Raw genomic sequence first — 10,502 nt, 5'->3', positions numbered from 1 at the left:
ACCACCTCGTGGTGCTACACACATTATTAGAAATGGGTTAATCAAGATGTGAGAATTAGCCAATAAGTGGCTAGAGCTAATGGGCCAAGCAGTGTTTAAAAGAATACAATTTGTGTGTTGTTATTTCGGGTACAAAGCTAACAATGTGGGAACCAGGCGGGAACGCAGCCCACCACTCCTTCTACACCATCTTGTGACTGCCTGTCTGCCATGTGGCTTACCTCCATGCCAGTTTAACTTAGAAGGCATGGCTTCCCCCTTTCTTTTCTCTGCCTTCCTCCTCCAGGCAGCTGCTGAGATTTACAGCTTGCTCTCCTTGGAGCTTTTCTTTCTAATAATACAGTCTCCAAACTGAATTCTATACTCCTAAAACCTGTGTCCCTAATTTTCCAAGGTCTGAAATCACAAATTTGTGGACCATGTCTGGTGAACCTCTATGTTTTTCACTATGAATATGCTTGAGGATGTGTCAAATATTTTCTCCTTTTCCAATTGTTTGTCATCTAATGAAAATATATCAATTAAAGTTAAGTTTTTTTCCTCACTACTTAATTCATTTCACATCATAGGGGGGCATGATTTCTGTAGAGGAAGCATGAGTGGCATCCGATAGGCAAAGGTTGTTTGTCTGCTCCAATGAGAAGAGGACAACATACTTTGGATGTACCAAAGCTGAGAACATTGTGTTCAGACAGAGCACAAACATTTCTGCCGTCTTTATTTGTAAATTAAATTAAATATACTTTGCAAAGATGTATATGGATACCAAATAGGTAAGAAGTGATCTATTGGGGGACACTGATTGGGTCATCTTCAATAAGACAGAATAACATTTCCCAGAATTTCGCTCCCTTCATTGTTCTAAATTTGGAAGGGTCAACAAAAAAAAAAAGGATGATTTGTAAGAATTTATAGCTGCAAATAGGCCACATGGCTATTTTACTTTACACTCCAAAGGTCAGGACACTGTTTTTTAAAAATCTGACTTGACACCTTTGTGAGCTACACTCCTAGCAGGCACAGCTCAAGTTATTGCACTTGCTAGAGCAGGAGGGAGTTCTCTGAAGTTTAAAAAAAAACTTTTTATTATATCTATTTGAATACAACCTTTAAAAATTCTCTATTTCTTGACTAAGGATTTTGGGAGGGAACCTACAGATTTATTATCCTATCATCTTGTCATAAAGTAATATTTTTTTCTAGTGTAGATAAGCTCTATGACATTTAAATTTTGATATCTTGAAACTTTTAAGATGTTTCCTGCCTTACTTTACTAAGGCTGGTGCTTCTTCTGATCAACAATCGGATCAATAAATAACAGTGAAAAAGACTTAAGAGGACTTAAGGTTTAGACATGTAAATTATAGATCAAATTCTGTTAAAGTCATGGAGGACAGACTATTTTGTTTCTATTTTCTTGACTCTGGAGGAAGGAAGGGGAATGTAAAATTAATGTTAAGTAACAAAATGCCACAGTGTCAATTGCTTTAAAAAGTACAAAGGTGACTCATGTAATGTAGACTAATAAGTCACAAAAGGTTTAATTTAAGAGGAGAGGAATCAATGGCATTGCTCACGGCACATTTCCAGAGCAGAGATTTGCGAAGTCAACTGGGAAAGTCGGAAAGTCACACTGGCGTTCTATGGCTAAGTCACACTCCGCTGGTCAGTAAAACATCTCCCTCAGAGCTGTCTTTTCTTTGGGACAGAAAACCGCATCTCTATCTTCCCTTAAAAATATGAATTAGAAGGTAATGTCTCATAATTTAGGCTATTGTAAGATAGACATGTCCAAGAAAAAAGAAAATTAAGGTAGTTCTCATGAAGGCCTGTTCTAAAGCACTGTATCATCGTGAGAATCACCCAGCCGTTTTTTAATTCCAACTTTGCATTTTTAATTAGATAACATTATTATTATTATTGTTCCATAATTTCATAAAGCAGTTGAATTCTACTTCTCTTTCTTCTTCCCTAACTTTTGGCCGTTTTGATTTTAAGTTGTCTAACCCAGCTTAGACAAAAAGAAGCTCCGAATTCTTGACGAGGTTATTCTTCATATGAATATTATTCATAAACCTTGACTTTGTGTAAATCCATGCTCTAATCTCAAGGTATTTGCAAACAAGTCTTCCCATTCTTTCAATAGTGCCCATTCTTAGGGTTTCTTTAGTTTGAGGATTCTGCAGCAGCCAAGGCTCTGTTTCCTGTAACCTTACTCTCTAAGGCAGACTTGACGGCTGTGCTGTGCCCCTCAGCTCTATTTCCATTTTCCTCCCATTAAGCTATTTTATCTAACATTGTTCTGTTACTAACTCTGAAAATTATGTTTTATCTTACATTGCTCTGTACAATAGCCTTTTAAATATAAAATGCATAAAAATTATATTTTCAGATTTCATATTTACTTGTCATGACAGAAAAGTATGCAGTGTTATATAGTTTTACTTCCTTCTACTAGATGAATAGTTGATTCCTCTATGGAGCATTTAAGAGGTAAAGTTGAGTTACTAATCTCAGTGGAGCTCTCAGAGTTCATCAGTTCCTTTATGTTCTCACACGTTTAATTCCAAATTATCCTCCCAGACACCTTAACAGGAGAACTGGTCTGACAGATGAGCCTTCTTAAAAGAAAGTAATGCATTGGGGATGTTCTATCAGGAACTCACCAAAGCCAGCTGGCCTGGGTCTGAAAAAACCTGGGATAAAACCGGACTCGCTGAACATAGCGGACAATGAGGACTACTGAGAACTCAAGAACAATGGCAATGGGTTTTTGATCCTACTGCACGTACTGGCTTTGGGGGAGCCTAGGCAGTTTGGATGCTCACCTTACTAGACCTGGATGGAGGTGGGTGGTCCTTGGACTTCCCACAGGGCAGGGAACCCTGATAGCTCTATGGGCTGACAAGGGAGGGGAACTTGATTGGGGGAGGGGGAGGGAAAAGGGAGGCAGTGGCGGGGAAGAGACAGAAATCTTTAATAAATAAATAAACGGAAAAAAATTAAAATAAAGAAAGTAATGCAGAGGCCCACAGTATGATTTATCTGGTAAACTAGACATACCTAGACACTAGACCAAATGCAGATTCCTCTGAGTCTACATTTTATTCCTTTTACCATATGTCATATAGCAAAAGGCTTGGCAAGCAGCAAACCACTATTCAAACGTGCAGTGAGCATGACTGATTGATTATTTTTCTTCTTTTTAACTTGTTCTGCATATACCACAGTGCACACACTAACAGGGACAAGGCAGAAAAGTACTATGAGTGGACATTGCTAAAGCTTCTCTCCTTATTCATCAACAAGCTAATTGTACATTTCCAGTGAATGAAAAAGAATACTTGCCTAAATGCTGCTGGTGCCTTTGTCTAAGAGAAGTGTAGGTATCAGAAGGTGACTCAGCATATCACCCTCCAGAGGACCCTACTGTGAAAAAGGCCATTTGCACTATCCTTTTCACCTAGTTGTAAGATTTATAGTATATTATGTGATTTGTTTATTCTAAGGAGAAATGTAAACAGTGTCTGAGTATTAATAAATGAAGCAAATAAAAAGTGAACTCCTTCCGAATTGCAATTAGCAGAGTAACCATGGTCATTTTCAGCTGCAGCAGCAATGCTGTGCCTATTAAAATCAATATCTAAATTACCTAACAATCTCATCTTAAGTCCCATCCTTAGCTTGGCATTTACTACTGGGCTTGCCATAGGCCAACAGGCTTTCTGTCCTATGGAGAACAAAACTAGAGCTCATCTGGAAAGAATCAAAAACAGAAACCTTGCCTTTTCAAAAGAAGTGAGAATCAAAAACACAAGAACACTTCAAAGAGATACTGTGGATCAACACAACAGACCATTTTTAGTTGAGTTTTTAATCTTCTTTCCCTCGGGGCTGTACTTAAATTGTATTTGATAATTGGCAGAGAATTTGCACTTATAAAGCTACTTAGCATTTAGTTTAGAAAAATAAAATTCTTGTTTTCACACACACGAAAAGTAATTATCTGATTTCTCAAGTTTCAAATTGTGTAGCTAACACCATTCAATTATAAATGTTTTTTTCATAACTGTACTTCGGGTATACTCCTGTTTTATCATCTCATCTTATCACAGATTCTATGTTTTTTTTTAGCTTGTTATTATAACAGTGACAACTTTGATCCTAGGGGTCAAACTTAGATCAGTAACCTTCGGAGCAACTGCAGAATTATAGAAGGTCGTATAATCTGTTTGCAAGGGCCATAAAGTCGATCTTTGGAGTACAATTCAAGAACCTTCCCTTCACCCTTTGTCTTTTCATGACCGTTTATAAATTAACCTCCAAACTTTGATGAATGTGCCATGCCAAACAATCTTAAGGAAGTCTTCTGTCAAGGATGGGACTTAAAGAAATTATGTGATTAAAAAATGCTAATTTACAGTATAGAAAGTGCAACAATAGAACGGCAGTGAGAATAACACCCAAGGTTTCTGATGTATACAATGCACGTTATTTACAGTTTTGCATTTTCTAAAATTCATCCTCACTTAATGTCACCAACTTTGTCAGCTGCATTATTATGAGTATGCCATTTCAACGATCATACAGCTAAAATATGTCGCAGAACAGTAACTCGGCAAGTGATTAGTGAGATTAGAATTTCAAGTAAATTCTCCTGATTATTTAGGTTGGTTTATAGTTTTAAGGAACAACGCGAATATTAGTCAAGGTGTGATCGAAGCTCAGTATTAAATGTATCCAACAAACTTGTCTATGAATCGGTGCCTAGTGCTAATTCTGTGTTGAGCATTCGTCAGTGAAATGCAAATATTGTAAGAGATAACATGAAACTCATTTCCTTCCTTATGGAGAGTTCATTATAACAAAGACAGCAATTAGTAAGGAAATCTCTATGAAGATATGTATGTCCTATAATTACTATGAGCTCAGTGGAAATGGGGTAGATGTGTGCCTCAGGAGAGTGAAGAGGAAAGTTTTCAATTTATAAAGGTGAAACACGACTAAAAGTCAGTGGTGGGTTGCCATGTATGTGTATGCTGGGAATCGAACCAGGTTTCTTTGGAAGAACAACCAGTGCTCTTTATAGCTGAGCCACCTGTTGGCATCATACTCGTTCATACAAAGGTTTTTGTGGTAGAGGGAACAGGTGCTGACATCCACAGTAAAGACAGAAAAGGGCCAAGTCAGTCAGTAGATTTTTGTTTTGATAACCTGATATTTAATGCTCAGCATTTGTGATGAATCAAATGTAAGATAAATTGTAGGGATCTGTTGAGGTTCATTGAGTCCCACCTTTCTAAGTAAATGGAAGGCCAGGGTTTATTATTAGTTGTGTTATCTGAATGAGAGGTTGGTTAGATATTCCACAATTCTGAAAACCCTCATCACCACAGCCACACAGAGGCATCGCATAAGATAAAATTAGTGTTATCGTAAACATTGGCTTGGAATGCCTTCAATTTACATTTCTAGATTTTCATGCTTTTCCGTTAATTATTTTAGTTACTGAGCTTACAGAGAGCAATTAAAGAAATAAAGTCTCTAGAAGAAACTATTTAAAACTAAGCGTAGGTAGGAAATGATCATGAAGTTATTCAGAGGAACCAATCAAATTCCCTGACAGAGGACCTTTCTAAGTGCCCAGATCCCCTCTGATCCCATAGCTGCTACACACTTTGATTCTTTGCTTTCCGATTTACAAATGACAGAGCCAAATACAATGCTCAGCTCACTCAAAATATCAGGGGTAAAATATGGTAGTTTAGTCATAAACCAAATTAAATAGTTGCAAGATATATAAAAAATGAATTGGCAGATAAAATAACTCAAAAATTAAAATACTGATGCTCTCCTGGAAAGGAAAAAATATTAGCCCATAATTTTTAGAAGACCCCAAAAGGCATAACGTTAACATAGTCAAAGTCACCACTGAGTTGGTGTCTCTCAGAATAAGATTATCTAAGATGATCTGGTTCAGAGAATTTCACAGAAAAAAAAAATATGGCTTTCTTTTCTTCATTCCTTTTTAAAAATTTTAGTTATTTTGGGAGATTATAATATAATTATATTTCTCCTTCCCCTTTCTCCCTTTAATTCCTCCTATATATCCGTCCCTGCTCTCTTCCAAATCCGTGGTCTTTTTCTCATGCATTGTTGTTAACTGAACAAGGATGACACCAATAGATACACTGATGTGGATAGAAAAAGCTCTTCAGACCTCAATCCTACACAAAGAACTACAGGCAACTAAGGAATGTTGAGACCAAAAGAAATATCCTTCCCCAGGAAAGAGTACACCCATTAAATAACTAATACCTTCATTCCTTTTTAATGCAACTTAGATGAACTCAGGTCATCTGCAAAATCATTTAAAATTCACCTTCCACCTGTCTTGAATACTTGAGGAATTAGTTCATTGCCCTGGAGGACAGCACACTGATTCTTTAAGAAGCAGCCTGTTTAACTCAGGTAGAAATTACATTTTTTAAATACAAAGTTATATTATCTACATACTAAAATAATTAATTTAAAGCACAAAATTGTTGTTATATCTGACAGAAATGATGTATGCTTGTTACATATTGTTGGTATCAGTAGTATCTGTTAGGAAAATAAATGATGAGAAATGCTTCAGACATGGAAATCCTTTCTTATCTCCCTCACACATGCCAATTCTTCTTTGTCCACATAACCTCCTTTCCAAGGTCAAGTCTTTGTTTTGTTTTGTTTTGTTTTGGGAACCATGGAATTTAACCCAGATTTTTCGCATGAGTATAGGTTGGAGTCATCCCTTGGACATGTTGGACTCACTTAACACCTTAGCTTGTTCCTCTTCCACTATGAGTTCTAAGCACAGAGTTATACAGATCAACAGAAAACATTTTGTGGCCTTTAAAATGAAGAAATCAAAGGGGCAGATCTTGTTTTTCTTATTTCAGTTAATTTCATCTTAAAACCTTCAATGTTAAAAATGCTTCTTTAAGAGTGAGTAACTCAGAAGCATGCTATGATGAGAAATCCATGTACCAATAATAATCCAGGGACACAGTTTCAAAAGAAATGTGAGTGATGAGGAGAAGATGCAACCCAGAGGATGATAAGAACAAGCAAGCAAGGCTTCATTCGTATGTTGAGCATCAACTTCTGCTTGTTTCAACTGATGAGCTACAGAAAGCATTATTCAGAGCATGGTTTGAATTTTCTCCTTTCATGTCAACCACTTATCATACAAGTCATAGTAGAAAGATAAGTGTTTCTGAGCACTGCAGCTCCCTAGGGAAAGATAGTGCAGAAGACGCACATGAGAGCCAGCAGTGCAAAACAAAGGTTCAAAATAGTCTCGCCTAAACCACAGCTCTATTGTCATTTTCTCTTAGTTTACAGCTTTGCAATCTTATTTCTCATAACATAGCATACTTTGTTTCTGAGATATTCTGTTATTAAAATTGATATTGCCATTGTTGGAGTAGTCTCTTTTGTTTCTCCTATAGATTGTTATATTGGTCTCCAACTTTAGAGGTAGGTGTTCCTCTCCTTTTTTTTTTTCTCTCTCTCTCTAGCTGTCTACCTTGTTTAACAATACTTGGGGATTATTATTAAGCTGCACTGCCACCTTTCTTCATAGGACATATTTTGACTTTGGCTTCACTTAATCAAACGTTTTCCTTCCCATTGGAGCACATGATGTGAAGTCAAATGTCATGTGAGTTGATAGCAAGTCTTCCACAGCCTATACTCAGCAGATCTTTCCATTATATTATTCCATTATCTTGAGGGAAGAGGTCAGATTCAGTCATTTGCCAGATTCCTCATTCTTCAAAAAGGTATAAGTGTATTTCTGTGATCATACATGTAATTACTCTCTTGTCTTGGCACACTTCTACCTGTACATTGCTTTTTGCCTGTCCTTTGTGTTCAAAATAAGCAGTGTGTGCTCTGTGAAGGTTTGGATAATGTCCTCACCATTTATGCTACAATGGCCTATTGCATATTTTCCCTCATGGATGTTATTCTTTATTTTATAGAAGTGGTACATGTGTATGCAAATCTGTACCACAGACTCTAAATTTTTCCATAAAGATTATGACATTTTCTTCACTCTTACCAAGTATTATTTGTCATAAAATGTGCTGAAATAAATAATTAATCAGACAAATGAAATTTTATCCCAGTATCTTATGCAGAAAGATAATGTGTTCAGTTTAAACACAAGATAATAAGAGAAAATAAATGTAAGAATATATTAGCTGAAGCAAAAGGAATCCATTCAAGGAACATAGTAGAGAAGTATTACTTCTCTTGAGTGGCATTTAAGGGTGCATGGTTTATGGACATTCTATCTACATCTCCTCCAAAATTTGGTTTTATAACATAGATCTCCATGTGAGGGCTGACAAGGCCCATGTTCTTATACAGCATAGTCTATTTGCTCTCAGTTAGCAAAGCATTTAAAAAATATTTATTCACTTCAGTGTTCTCATTGAACATATCTCCTCATAGGCCATTTCATTCAAGTAACAATCTTGAGTAACTTCTTATCTCTAGAAAAATATGAACTAAACAAGCAGACATGAAAAAAAATAAAAGTAATTAGACGACATTTATGGCTCCTGAGTTGGAATTTCTTTTAACTTTGATGTATATACTTTAAAACTGTGGCATTAAATATAACTTTTTGATTCAGAGATTATGATAGATGATAAATAGATAAAAGATGATAGGTAGATCAATAGATGATAAATATTATAGAATAAATAGAATTATTTAGATAGATATATCTTGTAGAAGATAGATAGGTGTTAGATAGATGATAAATGATGATGATGATAGATAGATAGATAGATAGATAGATAGATGATAGATAGATAGATAGATAGATAGATAGATAGATAGATGATAGATAGACAAATAGATGAGAGATGAGAGAGAAACAGAGAGAGAGAGTGAGAGAGAGGCCTTGATTCTTAAAATTCTTCTAGAAAAAAATGGAGAGACAGGATTTTAGTATGTTATTTTGAAAACAGATAGGATAGTTAACTTTAGATGTTAACCATACTGAATTCAGGGTTTCCTCGAAAATGGACAAGTCAGTTTTAGAAGTTTGTGATATTGTTTACAGAGATTATTGGCATCATTATATAGTTTATAGACTGTAAACTGACTGGGGAACAACCTACCCTCACTCTGACTAGATCATGAAATTGATTAAAAGCCTGGGTGTCCCCCAAATTCATGGAATGGTAGTGTTTTTTCTGTGTGTCCATGTCCCTTTCCTAGACAATCCCTTTTTCTATCCATAGAAAGACATCCAACTCCTCTGCCTTTGTATTCTGATACTTTCCCCGAGTTCACACACCTTTAGGCCCCAGGAAGTTATACCAAAGGCTCATAGTGTTCCGAATCCTTCATAGTAGAGACATTTGACCCCACTTTGCCAAGGATACTTAAATTGGCTTTTCAACTTCTATAACCTTGTGAGCTTTTAATCTTAATAAATTTCATGCCATCTATGTAGGCCTATCTATCTATCTATCTATCTATCTATCTATCTATCTATCTATCTATCTATCTATCTATCTATCTATCATCTTTCATCTTTCTGTCTGTCTCTCTACACCTACTACCTCTCTGCTAAAATAAGTTTATGTCTCCAGGTCAAATTTTGTGGTATTTAAACCTAAACAAGTTCCTGAAAAATGATAACTTTTTTGTCTTTTGCTATCATATGAATGGAACTGTAGGATATTATAAATGCAATAACCAGGCATAGAAAACAAATATTACATATTCATTAATTTGTAGAAGTTAAAACATTGATCGTCTAGAAGCAGAGTAAAACAGAGGTTACCAGAGATGATGAAGGCCAAAAGAGAGGGGCATAAAGAGAAAGTGGTAAGTGACAACAGGTACTGGTTGTTTAAAGGTGGATAGGCAAGCTAATTCTAGTGTTTCATAGGACAGTATCAATTTGTTCTGTACTTACATGTTGAAATTACAAAAGGATATTCTGAAGGTTTTTAACACATGGAAATAAATGATGGAGGAGAGAGAAATACTAGCTATATTTATTTTATTGTAATGCATTTTTGTGTCAGATCACCAGATGATCATACTGTACTCATTTCAAATATGCTTCATTTCAAATCGTGTTTCCATGCAATGTAAACAAAAATACAAATAAAAATGAAGTAATACCAGATAATTTGTCTTGTAATCCCATAGATTTTGGAGATTAAGGTAGGAAAAGTGTACATTCAAGTCTTCCTAGGCTCCCGAGTGAGTTTAAGCCTGCTTGAGCAGTATAGCCAAAATCTGTCTCAAAATAAAAGTAAAAAGAGGGCTTAGCCTATACAATGGTAGTGTGCTCACAAACTATGTCTGAGAACTTGTCTGCAATCTTGGGTGACACTAAATATCTAAACACCAGAAAGAATGATATATCCAACAAAATGTGTAAAATACTAATTAATATTCATTGATTTTGGTGGTGAATCATGGAT

The 10,502-nt window shown here is 35.8% G+C and overlaps 1 pseudogene; it reads right to left on the bottom strand.

The window, feature by feature from the left end:
* LOC101999104 overlaps nt 1-227 on the bottom strand; it is a 13,427-nt pseudogene extending 13,200 nt beyond the window's left edge.
* Nucleotides 228-10,502: the final 10,275 nt, after the last annotated feature.

This window comes from Microtus ochrogaster, chromosome 2, assembly GCF_000317375.1.
Source record: "Microtus ochrogaster isolate Prairie Vole_2 chromosome 2, MicOch1.0, whole genome shotgun sequence".
NCBI classification, from domain to species: Eukaryota; Metazoa; Chordata; class Mammalia; order Rodentia; family Cricetidae; genus Microtus; species Microtus ochrogaster.
This window is presented reverse-complemented; position numbering and strand designations above follow the sequence as displayed.